The sequence below is a fragment of the Cynocephalus volans genome, chromosome 11 (genome assembly GCF_027409185.1).
Source record: "Cynocephalus volans isolate mCynVol1 chromosome 11, mCynVol1.pri, whole genome shotgun sequence".
In the NCBI taxonomy this organism is placed as follows: Eukaryota; Metazoa; Chordata; class Mammalia; order Dermoptera; family Cynocephalidae; genus Cynocephalus; species Cynocephalus volans.
This window is the reverse complement of record NC_084470.1, coordinates 38810670-38833523: the sequence shown is the minus strand read 5'-3', so window position 1 is coordinate 38833523 and position 22854 is coordinate 38810670.

Below are 22854 nucleotides of genomic sequence, written 5' to 3'. Positions count from 1 at the left end.
TGCAACACCCTGGGACCCACCCAACATCCTAAGCTGGGACTGCCCTCAGTGACAGCCAGAATTCATTCAACACTGCAAGTATGAATCTTGGAAGCTACTAGGATCTGAATGTGTGTGTCCTCCCCAAATTTATACATTGAAATACAATCTGCAATGTTGTGGGTGGTATTAAGAGGTGGGGCTTTGGAGAAGTGATTAGGTTATGAGGGTTCCACCCTCATGAAGGGGATTAGTGCCTGTCTGTTTTGTGTATTATAACAGAATACCATAGACTGGGTAATTTATAAAGAAAAGAAATTTATTTTTCACAGTTCTGGAGGCTGGGAAGTTCAAGTTCAAGGGCCCCTTATCTAACAAGGGACTTCTTGCTGTATCATCCCCCTGTGGTAGAGAGTAGAAAAGCAAGAGAGTGCTACAAAGGAAGAGGGAGGGGGCTAAACTTATCCATTTATCAGGAACCTACTCCCCAAATAACAAATCCACTCCGGTGGTAATAGCATTAATTCATTCATAACAGCAGAGCCCTCTTGACCTTATCACCTCTTAAAGGTCCCACTTCTCAACACCATTGCATTGGGGATTAAGTTTCTAAAGCATAAACTTTGGGGGACACATTCAAACAATAGCAGTGCTGTTATAAAAAAAGGCTTGAGGGACCCTGTTTTCCCCTTTTTCTGTGCATGGACATAGCTAGAAGGTACCATCTATGAAGAATGAGCCCTCATCACAATCTATCACCTCCTTCATCTTAGAATTCCCAGCTTCCAGAACTGTGAGCAATAAATTTTTGTTGCTTATGTTACCCAGTCTAAGGTGTTTTGTTTTAGTAGCCTAAACAGACTTAGATAGAAGCAAAACATTAATCCTTGCTACTCACAGTGTGATCCACAAAACACTCACTTGGGAGTTCATTAGAAATGCAGAATCTCAGGTCCCACCCAGAAGTGAGAATAAGAATCTGCATTTTAACAAAATATTCAGGTGATTTGTATGCATATGAAGTTTGCAAAGCACCACTGTGTAAGGAATGCAATAAGGGGATAGCATCCAGGGTATGTTTTGATGGCAGGTGTCATATTTCTACCTTCTGAGCCTTCTGTCTGAAAGTCATTGATACAGACATATGGAGAACCACTTCCAAGACTAAGGAAAATATATGTATTGCTAACAGGGGTACAATTGAATTGCTAACAGTAGGACAACTACTGCAATCAGAAGATTTGGCCCCACCACTAAACTTTAGTTTCTTTACTTACAAAATGGGGCCAGTAGCTACCTCATAGCATCATACCAAAGAATAAATAATATCATGTGAAGAACTTAGAGCAATGTCAACTACATGGTAAATGCTTAACAAATGCTATTTATCATAATTCTTGTTATTTTGTGAAATATCTCTTCTCTAAGAATGACAACTATTTCTAGTTTCATAATTTATCTTATAATGCTATAAAATCTTATTCATATAAATAACAAATGTTTTATGGTGTAAGATTTCTCCTCCTTTTTTTTTCTTTGTGGTGGTTGTTAAAGAGGAATTTTGGAATTCAAGAATGTAAACATGTATCATAACATCACATTGTACCCCATAAATATATACAATTATTATTTGTCAATAAAAATAAATTAAATTTAAAACAGAGTATATGCAAGTAGTTCCTTTCACAGTTTACAAATTTGGGAGTTTTAAAGTGAAGATTAATTGTGACTAGACCCAAAATAAGATGGAGAATGTTCAGAAGTAATTAGAGGAAGATGTCCACACATCTCCAGTGTATTCTCCTGGGCTTTTTCTGGCAGGGTGTGCTGCTTTGCCCTAGAGGGTTCCCTTGAGGGTTCTCTTAACTGCCAAATGGTGCCCTTAAGCTCTCCTGTCCCAGTTCTAGCTGCAGAAACACTTTAAAAACTAGTACAAGAACTTTGCTGGGGAATTATTCCAGGTTCTCTGTCCTATCTTCTACTTCTGACTTTTGCTGACATCAAATTCTTCATTTGTGCTCAGCAATTTTACCACTAGTTTTGAGGGTCTGATGAAATACCTGTTTTTTGTTTTGTTACATTATTTTTAGGATGTAGTTTAATGCTTTGGAATCAGAAAGAAAGAACTGGACTTATCCCAGTTTCTCTACTTGCTACTTGCTCTCTCTTTTAAGATGCAAGAGATACTTAGGCTCAGTAAGCCTCAGTTTACTCATCTGTTAAATCAGGATGGCACTATCCTCACAGGTTGCTCTAAGGATGAACTGAGACTATGTATGTAACATGTACAGCAGACTGCCTAGCAGTGGAAAATGCTCAATAAAGGGGAGATTTTTATAGGAATTTTTTACCTCCCTGAGACACTGCCTTCTGGCCACCCCTTAAGTTCACTGATGGCAACCCTAAGCCGTTGATGCTTTATCCTAAAGTCTGAGGCTGGCCACTGGGACACAGCTCTTGGCCCTGTCCTCAGAGCCCTGCTCATCTGGGGAGAGTTGGTTTGGAGCATGCATAGGGAGTTTCTTAAAGAAGAGTTACAAAGTTGTTGATCTTGGGGATACAAATGGAAAGTGGGAATTATAAATACCTGAAAATATCCAAGATTTTAAAGTAGTACTTTTAGCATTAAACTAAAATGTACTGCCTATATTTGTAGAAAAATGTTAAGTAGAGAAAAGCTCTAGTTATCAGTACAATTAAACTAATAACTAAATGAAGTCAAAATACATTTAAGAAGGAGGAGTAAAGCAGTTGGGCCAGTGAGCATGCCCTTTATTTAATGGGGCAATCTGAGGAGTAATTAATCTGAAGATAAGTAAGTCTCAGCTTTTGATGGAGTAAATTTGGAGCTGATAGACCACTGAGAGGCCAGCCTCTAGTTTGGATGATAGGAGCTGGGGAAAAATCACAGTAAGATTGGCCCCTGTCACATGCTGGGTTGTAGTGGTCAGCTGAGCTTTCTTGCTCACTGGATGGTGTCCTGAGATACAACCCCACATCTTCATCTTCCCTGATAAAAGCCACTTTAGCAGAGGAACAGCAGCTGCCCAGGGCTGGCATGAAAGGGTCCCTGACCATCCCACCCATATTCAGTCATATCCATCCATGGGTGACACATCTAAGTGTCCTAGCTTGGGGCCAAGGGATTGGGAGCCAAAGGAATCAGTAACACTTCCTTTATCCATACATAACCAAATTAATCAGGTCTCTGTTTTAAGAGTCTGTGTGTCGTGACTGCTTAATCAGGAGTGATTTAGGAGGAGAGGAAATGTAGGCCTTTCTATTATCTCCTCACTGGCTTGAGCTCTGGCTGTCATTTTGAGGAGGCCAAGGCCATGGTGTCCTGAGTCTGGCCCCAAAAAGAAGTGACCACAGTGGCACCATGGGATGCCTAACTGGCCATCCATAGCACATATGACTGAGTAGCCGGTAAAGCCAGCACTTCAGATTGACATCTCAAATTTTGGAGTGCTCTGCCAAAATCTCTTGGGATAAGGCCTGTATCATCTGGCCCATGTTGGAATTTCCTGACCATGAAGCCACGGACCCCACTCTCTTACTCTTCTGGTCTTTTGCTTTTTCTGCTGGGAATAATTGGTTTGTTTGAAATAAAGTAGTATGAGGAATGAGTAATGGCTGCTTGATGATCAGACTAATAATATTCTGGGAACAGTTTAGGTCTCAACATATTTTTAAGCTTAAATTTTCCCAGAATATTGAGTAGTTATTAAACAGTGCAGATTCTCAGGAAAAACTTGCTATTCTGAATATAGATGAATAAAGCATCATTGTTCATCCCTGGGAACCAAAATATACATTATTCAAATGGAACCCTTCCCTAGAGTACAGTGGCAGTAATGGAGTTTGTCAATGCTGCTGTGCTGATGAGAATCCAGGAGTCAGGGTTAACTAGGATCCCAAATCCTACAGGCTGTCATCTTCTGAACACCACAATACCAGTTGCTGGGCAACATTGTCACTTACACTCCAACATCTTCAACCAGTGAAATGTGGTGGGTCTTTTTAAGTATAGATAAATCTTCCATGACTGGGCTATTCAGGGTTGACTGTTCCCTTCCCTCTGACTATTTCTTCTTTAAAAAGTATTCTCACAATCATCTCTTTATCACCATTGAATTTGGGCTTTAAGAGCTGAGTTTTCATTCCAGTTCTGCCATTAAACTAGTGGTGACATTGAACTAGTGGTCTAACTTCTTTTGGCTTCAGTTTCCTCCTGTGTATAAAAAGGTCTGGCAGATCATCTGCACAGATGACTGCCAATAAGGCCACCCATCCCTGTATACACGCACACGCCATTCTTCACATCAAGAGGTGGAGTCTACTTCCTCTCCCCTTGAATCTGGCCTTATCATACAAGACTATTCAGCAGAAGTGACTCTGTGTGTTAGTTCCAGCCTAGGCCTTAAAGAGAATACAGGTTCTGCTTTTGCTCATTTGGAACCAGACTATCCTGTTGAAGAGAGAGACCACGTGGAGAGAGAGATCTTGTGAAGGAGAACTGAGAACCTATTGGACACCCAAGACCAAAGCCCAGGAGTGTCAGTGAAGCCATCCTGGCTTCGTCAGCCCCAGTGATGCCCAGCCAGCAAAATTCCCATGTGTTTTAAGTATCCTGAGGTTAACTGAGATGAAACTTCCCCTCTGAGTTCCACTCAAGTTCCTACAGAATCATGAGCCATAAAATAGTGCGGTCTCAGGCTTCTAAACTTGAAATGTCTTGTTATGCAACACAAGCTAACCAACACATGACGATAGCACTATTTTCCTTGTTTCTTAAGGGCTTCTGAAAATCAAATGCAATAGTAAATTTCAAAGCCCTTTCATATGTAAAAGTAGTTTAAATTGTAGAGAATTAATAGTACTATAACTAGTACTTGATATTATACAACTTTAAGATGTCTGCAACCTTTTATATAATATACCTGCACCCTCCACAGTACTCAGGCAAGGAAGAATGGGAACAAGGAGACAAGGTTCCTGTTTTAGTAATAATGATAACAGCCATTATTTTTTGACTACCCGATAAGTGCCAGGCATTATGCTGGCTGATTCACAATGCCCTAGGAAAGTGTGAGATAGCAATTCCCTTTTACATTGAGAAAAGTGATTCTAGAGTGATTGAGTGGATCACCAAGCTTCATGCAATCAATAACTGACTGACGTGAGCTTGTCCACTTATCTGAAGCCAAAGCTCTTTCCAATGTAGAATATTGACTCTGTTTTTCTATAGCTCTTTCATAGGTAGAGAAACAGATATTCAAAAATAAAAGTGGCACAGTGAGTATGTGGACAAGAGGAGAACAAGCTTCAACTTTTCTGACTTTCCCATCCCCATTAAGAAAATTCATACAGCTCCTCGTTTACCTATGTCCTAAGCATCCTGAGCTTAACCGATGACAGAAACCACTGGAATTGAAGACATAACAAGCAACTATGGTGCGCACAGATGTCTGGACACTGATCTCCACAAGCCAATGCAGCAGCTCCCATTCTGCTGGGCAAGAGACTCACAAAGATCAGTAGATGAACTGGCTACTGTGTTTGCCTAAAGAATAGACTGTTTTGACAGCCTCTCAATGTAATTTGAAACAGATAGGCAAATTAAAGTGAAAAAATAGCTATTACCTGCTATGTATGATCAATGAAAACTGCTGAAAGGGATTTTGGGGATTCTAAATTTCTCTTTCCCAGAATAGAATGGGTTCGGTCTGAATTAGCTCACTAAATAGCTCCTCTCTGTGTCTTATTTTGCCATTGTGACAAACCTAATGTTTGTTATATTTAATAAATAATATTAGTATAAATATATTTAGTAATATCATAGTCTGAAAATAATTAATGAAACATCTTCATCAGTATTTATAATTGAAGTATTCATGTATTACTAAATGAAGGATGATATAATTTTCATGAGTTAGTCTCCTTGCATGTGAATTTCATTACCTTGTAAAATTCACACCTTTAGCAGTGCACTTTACTTTTTCTTCTTCCTTAATCAAAGCAGTGATTCACTTAAAAAATCCTCACAGGGAAATGTTCAGATTTCTTTTTAAACTGCTTTGTATTCAATGTTAGTTACGCAGAAAACATTCAAAACAAAAATAAGACATTTTTATTCTTTGTGCACTTTAGAAAATTCATTTCAGAATCCTATTCTCTATTGCCAGCATTTACAGAGGTAAATTTACTTTCTGTGATTCTTGGTCTGAAATGGCTCATCCTCTTTAAACATCTGCCAATATTCAAATTAATGTTGGAAGAGATATTTTAAAAGCAGGTAGCAAGAGAAATTCATCTCCTCTGTGAGAGACTTACCTAAAATTCCTTAATTCTTTTCTTGGGAATCAAGCAACCCACAGATATATTCAGGATGCAGTTTCAAAGTGGTGTTTTAGAAAGAATCTAGGAAGGTGCTCACTGATCAGATGTGTATAACTGAGGTTAGGTAGCACCTTTCATAGATGAGAGAAGACCAACAGCTCCTTTCGTAAGGCAGTCATTAATTAGTGTTCAATGAAGCCACATCACAGTAATTGCTTTTTGATAATTACTTTCTGGAGGATTCTAAGTGAGTGCTTAAAAGCTGATTTAAATCTGGATGATGCTGAGTGCTGTTGGGGGACAGACCATAAAACAAAGACCAAGAACAAAAACACAAAAAATAAAACCAAAAAATGCATACTTTTAAAACTTCAACCTCCATTTGAATTCATCACTAACTCATCCTTTTAAACTAAATGTGTTGGATGAGTCTCAGTGTTTGTCTATGTGGTTTCTTGTCTGAGTCTTTACAGCTGTTAAAATGAGAAGGAACATTTCCTCTTTCAATTACTTTGTAAAATGATTTGAGAGGGCCAGTTGATGAGAAACTCTTAGATGAAGAAATGAGAGTACTGAAGGATTACAGAACAGTCAGACTTAAAGGGCACAAGCAACAGGGAAGAGGAAAAGGAAGGGGAAGGGAATGAGATTAAACTAATCCTACTTTATCTCCCAATTCACTAACAATTAGAGCTGAGATGACGAACAGGTGCCCACAGATGTATTTTCTTTGAACCACATAGTGCTTGAAAAAAACTGATGCATATCTACAAATTGGAAGATGTATCAAACTCTGGATTTTTTTTTTTGGCTTCTCTTACAAAGAAAATCAGAAGATCTGGCAACAGTAGGCTAAGCTCCCTCTTGGCATGAGTAGGCCAGAGCTGTGTGAAGTTTCCTTTTTTAGATGAAACATGTGCTCTCTAGTTTGTCATAGTTCACACCTGATACACTTCATGCATCTATGTTACCTGAATGCCCTGCAGGTACTGAAGTTGAGGTCTATTTTCCTTGTCTTTTCTTTTTTTTTTTTTTAAATAAAATACTAAGAATTACGATAATTCTGGGAGTCCTAGAATATACCAGAGACATCATGCTACTCCCAGAATACTCCCCCAATTCACTCTTTCTTATTCATATTTCCCATACTCTAGCCCAGTTCTTCCTTCAGTGTTGTTGCTGGTAAGGCTGGGGTTCAAATGAGCTTCTGCTTGCCCTGCAGGACTCTGAAAGGCTGGGGAGCCAATTCCCTTTACCACAGGGGTGCTTTCCCATGGCTCACTGAGCAACGATGGTGCAAAAGGTCTCTCTCTTTTCCTATGCTGCATTAGTTTCTGCCCTGGGAGTTCTGGGCTATCACAGGCCCAGCTGCCCATCCTGCAGCCCTTTGGACACTGAGCTTGCTCTCTCCCATGCCATACCGCCACACAATCACCCTCACATAGTCACTTCTGCTGCTCCTAAATGGCTAGGCTGAAGGGACTTCCATTACAGTCCCTATCTGGGCCATTCTCCTACAGACCTCTGAGAAGAGGAGGCTCCCTGCACTCACCACGCTTGCCCAGTTTGCAGTCATGGAGTGACTAATTTGTCCTTCATGGGAAAGTTCCATGTGCTGATTATCACCTTATCGTTTCAGTTGCAAACCCACTCTTCTAAACTCTGCTCTGTGATACTGGAAACCACATGTATCAGTCAGGATTTAATCAGAGAGGCAGAACCAGTAGGAGATACACACACTCATACAATTTTACATATATACATATATGTATACATATATGTGTATTATTTATTAAAAGGAATTGACTTATGTCATTGTGGAGACTGGCTAAACAAGTCCAAAAGTCCAAATTCTGTACTCTGTAGGGCAGGCATTCAGGAAGGAAAGGGCAGGCTGGATGGAACCCACAGGCATGAGACAAATGTCCACAGGTGAAATTTCTTCTCTCTGTCTTTCTCTCTCTCTCTCTCTCTTCTGGAGAAGCCTCAGCCCAACTTTAAGGCCAACCAAGATTATACAGGATTATCTCCTTTATAATGTCAACTGATTAAGGACTCCAATTACATTTGCAAAATCTCTTCACAGTGACACCTAAATTAGTGTATGACTGAATATCTAGGTACCATAGCCTAACCAAGAAGACACATCAAAAAAAGTGTATGCACAGTATACGTTTAGGTATCACAGTGTACCCCTTGTTAACTTGACCCCTATACCCATTTTCTTAAAGCATACTTAATCTCCAATTAAACACAATAAACAAGTCAAATTACTGCCTCACATGATACAAATATTCTGCAAAACCAAAACATGCTAACCATTTCTGCAGAAGAGAATGCAAAGTCATTGGGTGATGTTCAGTCTTCCCATTCTCCTTTTGATACAGGAGGTGCTCAGTTTCCCCTGGCTCAGGTTTCAAGACACACCTCTGGGTTTTAAGCTACTCCCTGAGGTATCAGGCACCTCCTCTGAGCCTTCCCCTAGAGGAGAGCTACTGTTGCCAGTTAAACCTATTTTCAGCACCAATATGGGGAAAATGAGACTAGGAGGGGCTGGCTTATGCAAACCCAGTGGGCATGCTCAGTAGAGAGAGTTTATGTAACCCTGATGGTCATGCATGCTCAGTAAAGTGAAGTTTATTCTCTGAATGACCTTCCACTAGAGGTGCTATAGAGCACAGATCATTCTTGAATATTCATGGTGCATGTGACAGGATTTGACCAATGAACATGCTCCAGGAAGAGACCAACTGAGCCATGTGCAAGACTAATAAGGTTCCATAGCTGGGAACCACCCCCTTAATTGAATATGCATTAGATAAAGAAACTATAAAAGACGAATCCCAGTAGAAGGTGGGGCTATTGCTCACTGTCCTGGAGCCAGCCCATACCCTGCCTGTGGAGTGTGTATTTCTTCCTTTTTGTATCAGACTTACTTTCAGCAAGCAGCTGCTTATTCTCTTGAGACAGCCTGAACTCTGTACTGAACTTTAAGGTGTGTCTTTCTTAATTTTATATTAAACTTGAGGTCGGCCCTACTCAGTCTCTGGAGTTATGCTGCTCTTTCTCTGTGAAATCTGTATCTCTTATTCATTATATATTAAACCTGTTCTCACTTTCTGCTGTGACTCTGCTCTTCAATTCTTTCCTGTGGTGGAGACAACAACCTAGTAAGAGGATGGGGTGCATTGAAGCCAACTATCAGGACCCCTGGAGCCTACATCCCACATCACTTTGGTATCCTGTAACTTAAATACTGAAATATAAAACTGGCTATTATTAATATACCTACGTTATATAACAAGGCAATAATGAAGGAAAGAAAAAATATTTCATATATATGTATGCACTCAAAAAAGTATTATTATGTATATTTTCATGTATAAACTGTCTTAGTTCGGACTTCTATAACAAATTACCATAGACTGGGTAGCTTAAAAACAACAGAAATTTACCTCTCACAGTTCGGGAATCTGGAAGTCTGAGATCAGGGTGCCAGCATGATCAGGTTCTGGTAAGAGTCCTATTTTGGGTTGAAGACTATGAACTTATTGCTGAATCATCACTTGGCAGAAAAAAGAGCTAGCTAGCTCTCTGGCCTCTTACAAGGGCACTAATCCCATTTATGAGGGCTCCATTCTCATGACCTAATTACCTCCCAAAGGAGCCTTAGTTTCTAATATCATCACACTGGTACTAGGGTTTCAACATGTAAATTTTGGAGGAACACAAACATTCAGTCCATTACATACATGCAAATCATTTCATATCAAATATCAAAATAAGGAAGAAATATTTATAACTATTATAGTCCTCATTTCTGCAACTGACTACACTGGTGTAGCTGGTGTTTATAATTACCTTCTTCCAATACGCATATTCCATATTCCCTCTCTTTGCCCTCACAAAGTGTGCCATCTGGTTATGCTTCTCTGCCTGATGAATGACCCAAACCTTTATTCCTGAAAAGTCTGGGCCATTAGTGGTCCTGCCTGAATTGGGTTGTTGTAGTTTCCCATCAGCATTACTCAGAGGACATTGCAGTACTAAGAGATGTCCTGGGTGATCTCCTACGTTCCGGACATATTCTTCCTTACCTTCATGGTGGATTAGTAGTCTGATTTCCCCTCAGCAGTCAGGACCAATCACCTCATCTAGTAGTCCATTAACCCCCTTTTTTATCTGTTTATTCAAAGGCACGAGGAGCCCAAAGAGGCTAGATGACAGTCTTGACTTCCAGTTAAAGGGAATTGTTGTGTACCCAGGTAAAAGCATTCCTCTCCTTGCAACTAAGACCGCTAGGCCAGCAGAGCTTAAGGTCTCATGCTGAGAAGCAGATTTTGCTAGTGGGTCACTAGGGGTAATAGTGAGTAGAGCCACTCACATTTCTACCATTGATTCCAGAACCTCTGAATCCTGACTATGGGCGAAACAGAGCCACATGTTGGACTCTAATATACAGCCTCCTGGAGAACCTTGCCCCAACACTGCATGGTATTGCCACCTAACTAATACCATAACTCAGTCTCCAAAAGATAACATGACTATTCTATCAAGCTGATTGCTTCGGGGATGGGAAACATGGTAAAACCAATGAGTTCCATGAACATGGTCCCACTGCTATACTTCATTTGCTGTGAAGTGAGTTCCTTGATCAAAAGCAATGCTGTGTGGAATAACATGATAAGAGATAAAGTATTCTGCGAGTCCACTGATAATAGTTTTGGCATGAAGATTGCAAATCCATATCCAGAATACCTATGTAGTGAGAAGAATGTTCTGTCCCTCCCATGTTGGAAGTTGTCCAGTGTAATTGACCTGCCAGAGTGTTGGTTTTTGTTTCCGGTAGAGTGAGAATTCAACACTGACCATAGCCATATTGGCCTTGATTGGTGAAAGTCCATGTTGCTGAGACCATACATAACCTCCATTTCTTCCACCATGACCACTTCACTCCTGAGCCCAATGGGCAATGACAGAAATATTTGAGAGAAGACAGTGACTGATGTACACAGAGTCGGTCATATTGACTAAAATATTCAACTCAGGATCTTTGTTTAGTTGACCCACATTAATGAATTAAGCCTGATCTAATTTTATATTTTTTCTACCATAAATCCACTTCCTAAACGTCCATTTCTATGAATATCCCCCATATTTCTGTTTATATAATTAGAAAAACACATGCAGTTTTTTGGTGTATATTGCATCCTCATAGATAATGCTTTGTACCTTATCCTTTGGTTCCTGCAGGGACTTAAGTCTAGCTGTAAGTATGAAAGCAAAGAGCATCATGGGGGTAGTTCCTGAGGAGCATCAGCACTGCCTTGCAAGTGCAGGCCATTATAGATTCTTTAAGCCAGGGAGGACTGAGCTCATAAGGTAGAATGAAAGGGCTACTTCTGCTGCCAAAGAAGACCCACAGAATTGTGGGGTTGAAAGTTGTCAGCTTCATCAAGGTCTTTTTCATATGCTCCCATTCCAATTTTCAGAATTCCATTTCTTGCAGTCAATGTCCTTATTTTAACAGAAGAGATTCTATAGCTTCAGAGATGAGATTTCTGAAAACCAAATCCATTTGGTCCCCTGCCAGACTTGACTCCTAGGCTGAGTGCAGCCCTAATACTGGGCCCTAGAGTGAATAAAGCAATAAAGATAACCAATAAGTAGAAAAGCATCAAGAAATCCTGCTCCCAGTCCTGCTCTGACGTTACTGTTCAGGCCTTAGGAAAGGATTCTCTTTCTTCTGAGATGTGCCTAAACCTCTAATACAGCTCTCTGGCATCTAAATGCCTCTGCTTGTGAGACCACTCCTCTCAGGATGCTGCCTGGCTAACAACAGTCCTCTCAAAACATGGGTGTTCTCTCCTTGAGTCTCATTCCCTTAGCTTGGGTCCTACTTTCTGCTTCCACCTCTCTGGTCTGGCCACCAACCTGCCTAAAAAGTTCTGAAGATACTGCTAACTTCCAGACTTCCTTGGTTATGTGCTTCACACACTTGCAGGGCACCCCTTGTTAACCACCATAACATTAAATACATTAATTGGAACTCTTCTGGATGCAAGAAATAGAAAGCCAACTCAAACAACTTATGAAAAAGGAGGTGTCAACCAGCAGAGTCAAACCGTGGAAAGAGTAAGGGTATTTCTGGGCTTAGAAAAATAAGAACCAGATTCACAAATGCCTTCATGGCTCTCTTTGAGCCTCAGTTATTTCTTTCTGTCTATTAGCCACAACATCTCATACGAGTTTTCTTTCCTTAGCAGGGAATGTGCCCACTGGAAAATTCAGAATTACTATCCTTACAGCTCAATGACCAGAGGGGAAAGGGGCTTATCTTTATATGCTCCAGTTTGAAAAATTCTGGTGAAGCATCTGATTGATCTTGCTTAGATTGTATGCCTATTCCTTGGGCATTTCCCAGATGGCCATGAGGTGAGATTCTAAGTTTAGTCTGAATGGGTTATGTATTCACCCTTATGTCCAAAAAAAGAGTTGGAATTGGCAGAAGAAAAAGAAGGAACAGCATAGAAGCTACAACTGCGGATATGGCTTTAATAGAGACATTTGATTTATGCCTATCATCATGTTCACCTATCGTCATGTTCACCTATTTTCCTGAATGACTATATATTCCATATACTATGTTCTCCTTATCTGCCTCTCTGGAATTTCAATTTAATTGGACAAGCATTGATTCAGGCTGGCTATTTCAAGTTTTGGAGAGGGAGCCTGGGAATCTGAAGATAAATAATTCATGTACCCGGCCCTTGAAGAGCTTACCATCTACTATGGAAGCCACTTCTATTTTTTGTTGTGTTCCGTGACTCTCTTGAATTTGTACCTAGTAACAAAGACTTAGATTTTCTTCATATAGCTGAATTTGTGTAATTGATTTTCATTTTGACAGGAATTTTATCTACTGCTGTATTGCTTTTTTTAAGTTAATGCATGATCTTATTTGGAAATAGAAAATAGACTTTATGTTGTGGGTCAGTTCCAATCAATTGATAGTGGCTGCTGGGGATCTGAGATAAAAAGAATTCTGAGGTTATTTCTGTGCTTGGTAAGTGAGGACTATAGACTGATTAGCAAGCTCTATCATGAATTTGGAGATGTGGAAGCAAACATACTACTGATTTCTCATTTCTGGCCTAGTATTTTGGGCTTGGAAATGCTATTACTTGATATGTTATTGTCTGATTGTCAGTATGTATTTAGCAAACAGAAAAGAGCAGATCGTTGGTGGTAATTTCCAACAAATATTGACATAAGTGCATATATGTGTGTACAGCTGGCCCTCCATATTGGTGGTTCCACATCCACAGATACAACCATTCAGGGATCAAAAATATTCAGAAAAAAAAATAAAAATAACAATACAACAATAACAAAATACAAATAAAATACAATACAATAAAACAACTACTTGCATAGCATTTACATTGTATTAGGTATTATAAGTAATCTAGAGATGATTTAAAGGATAGGAGAGGATGTGCACAGGTTATTTGTAAATACTGAGCCATTTTATGTAAGGGACTTGAATATATGTGGGTTTTGGTATTCTTGAGTGTCCTGGAAACAATCCCCAGTGGATAACATGGAATGACTGTAGTTGCATATACAGTTGCATTTTTATAGTTGCAACCATAAAGGAACTTTTCTCTCCTTCTCTAATATAGAGAAAGGAAATTGATTTAAAACATTATCTGAAGTTCAGGGGCACTTTGAATGCCCAGCATATTAAAAGAAGGGAAATAACCCAACACTTAGATATGGTTATCCAGTGCTCAGTAGAAGAGTTAGGTCAAGTTTAGGGGAGACTTCTGGCTTTTGATCTAGGGAAACTGGCAATTTATCCACATAGAAATAGTTTGCAGTGCCGTCCAAGGGACAACAAATTTGTGTTTTGTAGTAGTGAGGAGGAACCAGCACTTGGTTTATGATACGGTTTCTTTCACCTACACTCTGGATACACATGACTGGCCATAGTCATTTTTTTCATCAATGTGAATGGGTACTTTTCCCTATTTAGGGCTCAGAACAATCACCTGTACAGATGATGGAGGTGCAGAACAATCGTTAGGCAAACACTCCAGGGTGTGTGTTTAATCAGAACACATTATTTAGAGGACCAAAACACTGTGGAAGAAATTAAAAACTCCAAACATTTAGGATGTCTGCATGGTGACCTCCTTGCCATCTGATAATTGCATCATCTAAACTGTGTTTGTGACTATTAAGCTTAGGAATGAGGAGAAAGCTTAGAAAAAAGATGCCCATTTTCCTTGGGTATTCATGATTATGTGAAAGAGAGAAGCAAGAGGCTGGTGAAAAGGTGAGAAGACAAAAAGGAAAGGTGCTGAGAATAAGAAAGAGAGATGGAGAGGGAAACAGCTCTTCTGAGCCCCTTCCCAATTTGCAGATTTCGAAGGTAATATTTTGCAACATAGAGAAAATCATCTCCCCTTTACACCAGCAGTAACTTTTCATTGTGATACAGTTGCCATGGGGATGATGTGCTGGGTTGTGCCATTTCATCATCTCTCTCACACACGTTCTATTATAAAGTGGATACTTGGGATTCTAGGCCATAAATATGCATCTGCAAAATATTAATCTGTAAACTAACCTGCCAACCAACTTCAGAGCAATAATTGGTTCTCTGGCTAGCAGAACTGCATTTCCTCTTTTTGAAAGCAACACAGGCAGGGCAGCGATTGGGCAGTCATAGGCATCTGCTGTTAGAGAAACTGTTTCTTTTCCAAGCACTGCGGCCTTTGGACCAAAGAAAGAAAATGAAAAGAAATGAAAAGTGCTCTGGCAAGGAATGAAATTTTCTAATGATCTACCCTGTTTCCAGGTTACATGCAGCCTTTCAGTTTAATCATTTCAAAATATTTTCTGAAGCTAGTCAGACCCTTTTTCAAACCTATAAGAGAGAAATATCATATAGAGATAAACCCCCCAAATAATAGCGTGCTAGGTGTATTTAAAAACAGAGCAAAGTATGCCTCAGCAAAGATCAGATCAATTGCATTTAACATCCTTCAGAAGTCTCCACCCCTTCTGAAGCCACCAACCGACATGTAGACCATTTCCTCAGGACTTCTCAATGCTTCATTAACAACTCAGCTGGAAGTCTGAGTTGTTAAGAAACCAGAATTGCATAAAGGCAACTTAAAAATCAAACCAACTTGTTTATACTAACTGTCTTACTTGTTTGAAGATCTGTCTTTCCAAGCTAATTTAGTTTTTGACAGAAGCTGTCAATACAGACCACATTATTGACCTGGACTTGTTAAGTCCATATTTTCAATTTTCTATTAACTTTAACAAAAAGATTACCTTTAAAATAAACAGCAATTTTTCACTATCAGTGTCCTAGTTTAATAGAATTATATGCTGTGATTATGCTGTATGAAAACATCCTCCTTCAAAGAAGGCAGTAATCTAAGTAATTCTTTTTAAAGAGCATCTGAAAAAATATCATATAAAGATCATATGCTAATAATCCTTATAAAAGGTGATGTTTCTGCAACATTGTAATTGCAAAACAAAAGAAGACAGTTAATATACCGTTATCAATGTGGACATTCTTTTCACTGTGGATAATACTATTTAAAACATGTATTTCTCCTTCCTATGGGAGGAATATATATCCTTGTCTTATTGATAGCAAACTTGGTCATTGACTTGCTGTGACCAATGAAATGTGAACAGAAGAGATGTGTGTCATCTACAATTGAAACTTCAAGTGCTCTTCCGCTATGTTCTCTTTTCCCTCTTCCACAAAGCCTGCAATGTCCCAAAGCGTCTGCTACTTCAGTCTGGGTCCCAGAATAATAACAACTTAGAGCAAAATTTTAACGTGCCCAAGACAGACAGGTGGCAAGATCTGGGATGTCATAAATTTGTTTAATATAGTTGCTGCCTCAGCATCCAATTTTAGGCCTTACACAAGTTATTTGAAACCCAGTTGCACCCATCACCCTTGGCCTAGTTAAGACTTCGCCCCACATGGGTGGTTGCAATATAGCCTGCGCATTCCTCATCTCACTGACACCAAACCCAGCACATCTCACAGCTTCTGACCATGATAAAACCTAATGTTCAATACCAGAGTCATGTAACTAAATTCCCCCTTACCTGTTTTCTTTAGACTAGTCAATCCACAACTCCCAATGGGAAAGCCTGAGGAGCAATGCCCACAAATCTAAACAGAGGCACAGTGCCACAAGTTCTCTCTCACTCCTCTCACTTTCTCATATCCCATCCACTGGTAGAGCTTCCCCTACCACTGGAGTTCAGTTAACCTCCCATCAGCACCCCTAACCTCTCTGAGACCTGTGAGTAATACATTTCTTCTCTTTTCTGCATTTTGTTTTCACTTCCTCATTGTGCCTCACCTGACACACTTAGTTGAGCCTAACTTTCCCCCTGTCAGGGTCTCCTAGAGAGTGGCTGTCTTGGCTTATGGCCACTTTCAAGAGAGAGCTCTGAAGAACAAATTAGAAAAAAAATAATAATAATAACAATAGAAATCACAACATGGGAGTTGTAGGGAAAATATAAGAAAATGGTCAGGATCCCTCAGATGTTCAGAATCTTGCCAAGCATGACCTAGCCTGTTTAATGTAAATATGTGCACGTGTGCCCAGGTGTTCCTTTGTTATTGTCTGATGTAATTGTGTATGTGCACCCAGGTGTTCTTTGGTTATCTGACTTACAAAGTATAAAGGACACATGTCTCTGATCCACAGTGCCCTCAGGATGTCCCAGGAGGCCAGTAGGGCAGCTGCTACCTGAGCTTGCATCTGAATAAAACCTATTATTTTTTACCCATGGCTCCCAGGATCTTCTTTCCTATTACCAAGCTTGTGGACCTGCAGGTGAGGGATCTGTGACCCAGTTTGCACAACAGGTTTGAAGGTCTCTGAGCCCTAGCCCAACAATTGGCTTAGCTCAACAGGAGTTATTTGTTACAACAGCATAACCTATCCTACACTGATACATCCTTATTTACAAAATGTATTAATTCTCTCAATATCCATTTATTAAATGCTTACAATATGCCAAACACGCTACTAGGAAAGGTGAATTCAAAGATGAGAAAAACCCAGTTATTGTTTTTGAAGTATTCATTGTGTGTATTGCATTAAATATAACAATAAAGCAATTTCTGTAAGTTAAATTCTACTTTTTTTTCAAAATAGTAAAATCCTCCAACATAATTTAACCATTGAGGTACTGAATTAAAGATGGCAACAAATTATTTTTCACACTTCCTGTCAGAATGTAAAGTCTATTTCTCTAACCCCTTGAATTACAATAGAATATGGAGAGAGTGATGTTGGCTCCAGTTTGGAGTCGGTCCTTTAAGTGGAAGTTTTGCCTCCTAGCACTTGGTAGCCCTTTTGACCCTGCTGGAGGGATTGATGCCTGGTAGCCCCACCTCTTCAAGCTGCCCTAGTTAAGTATCCAGGTATGTGAATGAAGGAACGATCTTGGATATTCCAGTCCCAACATAGAAAGATTCATATTACCTTTTAATTCCATTCTCCCATGAACTTTTTTTTTTTTTTTAATTTTATTTTCTCGATATACATTGTGGCTGATTATTGTTGCCCATCACCAAAGCCTCCCTCCCTCTTCCCTCCCCCCTCCTCCCCAACAATGTCCTTTCTGTTTGCTTGTCGTATCAACTTCAAGTAATTGTGGTTGTTATATCTTCTTCCCTCCCCGTTTTTTTTTTTTTTGTGTGTGTGTGTGTGTGTTTGTGTGTGTGTGTGTGTGTGAAGTATATATTAATTTTTAGCTCCCACCAATAAGTGAGAACATGTGGTATTTCTCTTTCTGTGCCTGACTCGTTTCACTTAATATTATTCTCTCAAGGTCCATCCATGTTGTTGCAAATGGCAGTATTTCATTCGTTTTTATAGCTGAGTAGTATTCCATTGTGTAGATGTACCACATTTTCCGTATCCACTCATCTGATGATGGGCATTTGGGCTGGTTCCAACTCTTGGCTATTGTAAAGAGTGCTGCGATGAACATTGGGGAACAGGTATACCTTTGACTTGATGATTTCCATTCCTCTGGGTATATGCCCAACAATGGGATAGCTGGGTCGTATGGTAGATCTATCTGCAATTGTTTGAGGAACCTCCATACCATTTTCCATAGAGCCTGCACCATTTTGCAGTCCCACCAACAATGTATGAGAGTTGCTTTTTCTCCGCAGCCTCGCCAGCATTTATCGTTCAGAGTCTTTTGGATTTTAGCCATCCTAACTGGGGTTAGATGGTATCTCAGTGTGGTTTTGATTTGCATTTCCCGGATGCTGAGTGATGTTGAGCATTTTGTCATATGTCTGTTGGCCATTTGTATATCTTCCTTAGAGAAATGCCTGCTTAGCTCTTTTGCCCATTTTTTAATTGGGTTGCTTGTTTTTTTCTTGTAAAGTTGTTTGAGTTCCTTATATATTCTGGATATTAATCCTTTGTCAGATGAATATTTTGCAAATATTTTCTCCCACTCTGTTGGTTGTCTTTTAACTCTGTTAATTGTTTCTTTTGCTGTGCAGAAGCTTTTTAGTTTGATCTAATGCCATTTGTTTATTTTTCCTTTGGTTGCCCGTGCTTTGGGGGTCGTATTCATGAAGTCTGTGTCCAGTCCTATTTCCTGAAGTGTTTCTCCTATGTTTTCTTTAATAAGTTTTATTGTTTCGGGGTGTATATTTAAATCCTTAATCCATTTTGAGTTGATTTTAGTATACGGTGAGATGTATGGATGTAGTTTCATTCTCCTGCATATGGATATCCAGTTATCCCAGCACCATTTGCTGAAGAGGCAGTCTCTTCCCCAGTGAATAGGCTTGGTGCCTTTGTCAAAGATCAGATGGCAGTAAGTGTGTGGGTTGATTTCTGGATTCTCTATTCTATTCCATTGTTCAGCGTGTCTGTTTTTATGCCAGTACCATACTGTTTTGGTTATTATAGCTTTGTAGTATAGCTTAAAGTCAGGTAGTGTTATGTCTCCTGCTTAATTTTTTTTGCTCAGCATTGCTTTGGCTATGCGTGGTCTTTTATTATTCCATATAAATGGATTATCACATGGGACAAGGATAAGCCATTCCTGCTGTAGTACATCCCAATTTCTGCCCAACAGAATCTTGAGCATGCAGAATGACTACTGCTTAAGGCACTTAAGTGTGGGGATAGTTTGTTATGCCATGATAGACAACAAAGGGTCATAACGGTTGCCAGAACCACCTTCTGGGTATGCTTTGAAATGCTTTCATATTGACCCCCGTAAAGTCTCAGGAACTTCACTTCTTTTTAGGATTTCCTAACTTCACATAGTTTCCCATAAAATGTTTTGCAACACTATCGCCTTGATTTGAATATATAAAATGTCTATCAGCCTAAAATACCACACTTTGCCAGAAGGCCCCACTTTCAAATTCTAACATAGCATATTCCATTTGAAAATTACCTCATATTTGAATTTAAAGATTAATAAAACAGGCATGGAAAAAAGGAAAGGCAGAAAAATGATTTTTTAAGTGAAAACCACAATGAGAAATTTCTAAGAAACACAAGAAATGGCTGTTTTGGATGATTATACAAATTTAGGTAGTTTGATGATTGGTATTACTGTAACCTAGGAGTTTTCGACTTCATCATGCATTGGAATTGCCTTGGGGGCATATTAAAACCGACAGTTGGGCCCTAAGCACTGAGTTGAGTTGCTGATTCAGTAGGACTGAGTGGAGCCTGATAATTTGTGTTTTTAAGAGATTTCCAGGTGCTGCTGCTACTGCTGCTCCAGCAACCACATTTTGAAAATCACAGTGCTAACCTTTCTTGGTACATTTGTTTCTGCTTTGTCACATGCACTATGACAGACCTAAGTAATTAATTGTTGGACTTCCTCTTGCTGAGCCTCAGAGCCAGTACATCGGTCAGACGATATTAACCCATTTTAGTTAAAAATGGTGAGAATACCTATTTGCTATGTAAGATAATGTAGAATCCAGGTTACTTCTCTAACAGATCACTAATGTCTGTCTTGTTCTTGTCTCATTTATTTCCTCCTTTCTTTTTCTTAAAATAACAAAATGTTCAGTTTCTGTAATTTTTAAAATCAATTTCTGCTTAAAAGGTAATAGTATCAAATCTATGTCGGCTCTCCCCTGCAGCATTACATAAGAAATATTTAGACAGTATAAAGTAAGAAATTAGCATTCTGTGCTTGCTGTGGTGATTGGCCAAATCAAAGCAATACATAATCACCAAGAGACAGATACAAGGTTTTTCTCAAAGCTACATTGAATAAGAAGCAGAAAGTACTGGATATGATCAAATACAGAAAAAGTTGAGTTTGATATCATGAATGGAAAATGGTAGTTTGGGGTTTATATTTGTATCTCCTGTAAAATATTTCCTGCATGCAATAGCTTCTTCCATTGCAGCAGTCATTCCAAAGTCTATTTAATTTTGCTATGAACATTCTCCAGAAACATAAATTTAAGTTTGGTGATATAGTATCCAATACTCAATAATAAAAAATTTATACTGTTCTTACAGTGAAGATGAAAAAATGGACTGTTGAAATTGCCATGATATATTTTTTTTTCAGAATTTTTCTTCTCTGAAGAGCAAGTTTTTTGCCTTTGAAATATCTGAAGATTTGCAGGCATACTTTCACTGTTCTCTCTCTGAAGATTTTGAAATATCCCTAATGTCTTTTAGATGATAAACAATGAATTATGGCTTCTAGTTTTGAAGAAAGTCTCTTTTGAGCAGATAGGAGACATTTGAAAATGTGTCTGGTTTCATTTTGAAATTTTTTAGAAAGAAATCCTATAACACCTACTGTGTGATAAAAAAAGGTTATAAAGGGGATAAATTTTAATCTAAAAATTAACAATATGAATAATCAAGATAACATTTGCTAAATTTTACAATATTTGGGTAAGCTCCAGATCTCTTTAATTACAAGCAATAATGATCAGTGAGAAAGACCAAAAATTTTCCTAACAAACTGCATAGGCTTTTGCATGTTACAGCTTCATGCTGCTTATATTTTTGTCGAATTTTTGCAAACGTAATACAGGGTTTGACAATATTTAAGATATTTTCAGAGCTAATTCATGTAGGAATAGCTAATAAGAGCCTCCATTTATTGAGGGCTTACTCTTTGCCAGGCACTGCATATTACAATCTTAGTCTTATTTAATTTTTAGCAATAAACCTATAGGTGGCTGTTACTATCTTCATCTTACAGATGACAAAACTGTGGTAGAGAAAACTTAAGAGACTTACCCATGGTCACAAAGTTAGTAAGAAATGAAGCCAAGATGTGAATCCACTTAACATTTATTTGAGCCTAAATTATCCTGATTTGACCATCATATATTGTGCACAAGTATTGATAGCCAACTTTGTACTTCACAAATATGTATAATTAATTAAGTTTCAATTAAAAAATCCCCAAATTATATTTAACAGCTAAATTAATGTTTCAGAAAGTTGAGTGATGTCCTGACCCTTTTTAAAAGGGAAATAAAATTTCTTCAAAAGTATCATTGTGCTAAACTCTATTGCCTCCCTCAGAATAGCTTGATTCCTAAATCCCTCATCTTTAAGTCTAGAGATAAGCATGTCCCTAAAAATACAATGCTCTTAGCACCTGCTCTTTCAAATTATGTGACAGCCGCATGAAATTTTCTTCCCTTGCTAGAGGCACCCTTGCTAGAGGCACCCTTGCTAGAGACTTGCTACTCTGATATGCTTTAGATAAGTTTTTTTTTTAATTCTATTTTTTTTACTCTGATCACAAGGTAATAGAAGAGAGCTGCTATAAGCAAAAAGTAGAAACAATACAGGAATATATATTGTTGATGGTGAAGGCTTCCTGATATCTATTGTTAGAACTTTGATGTGTGCATCTTTCCACATATAGATATGGGGTTTGTGATATATATGAGGGGTCTTAAAACTGTTCACGAAAAAATATGTATTATATAAAAAAACGATAAATGGATTGTAAACATTTTTGTAGCAAAATAAACTAAAACTAACTTGTTATAACATATCTGAACAAAATCTAATCTGAGACACTAAGATCTCAGTTTGGAAAAAAAACCCTATTACAGTAACTTGAATTCTGCTAAAATTGAAGCAAGAACAAATATCAAATTGATGGTGAAGCTCGTGTGGAAGAATGGTGAAATCATTGATGCTTTACAAAAAGTTTATGATGACAATAATCCCAAGAAATCAGTAGTTTACAAATTGATATCTCATTTTAAGAAAAGGCAAGACAGTGTTGAAGATGAAGCTTGTAGTGGCAGACCATCCACATCAATTTGCAAGGAAAAAATTAATCTTATTTGTGCCTAATTAAAGAGAACTGATTAACAGCAGAAACAATAGCCAACACCATAGACATCTCAATTGGTTCAGCTTACACAATTCTGACTGAAAAATTGCAGTTGAAAACATTCTACTCAATTGGGGCCAA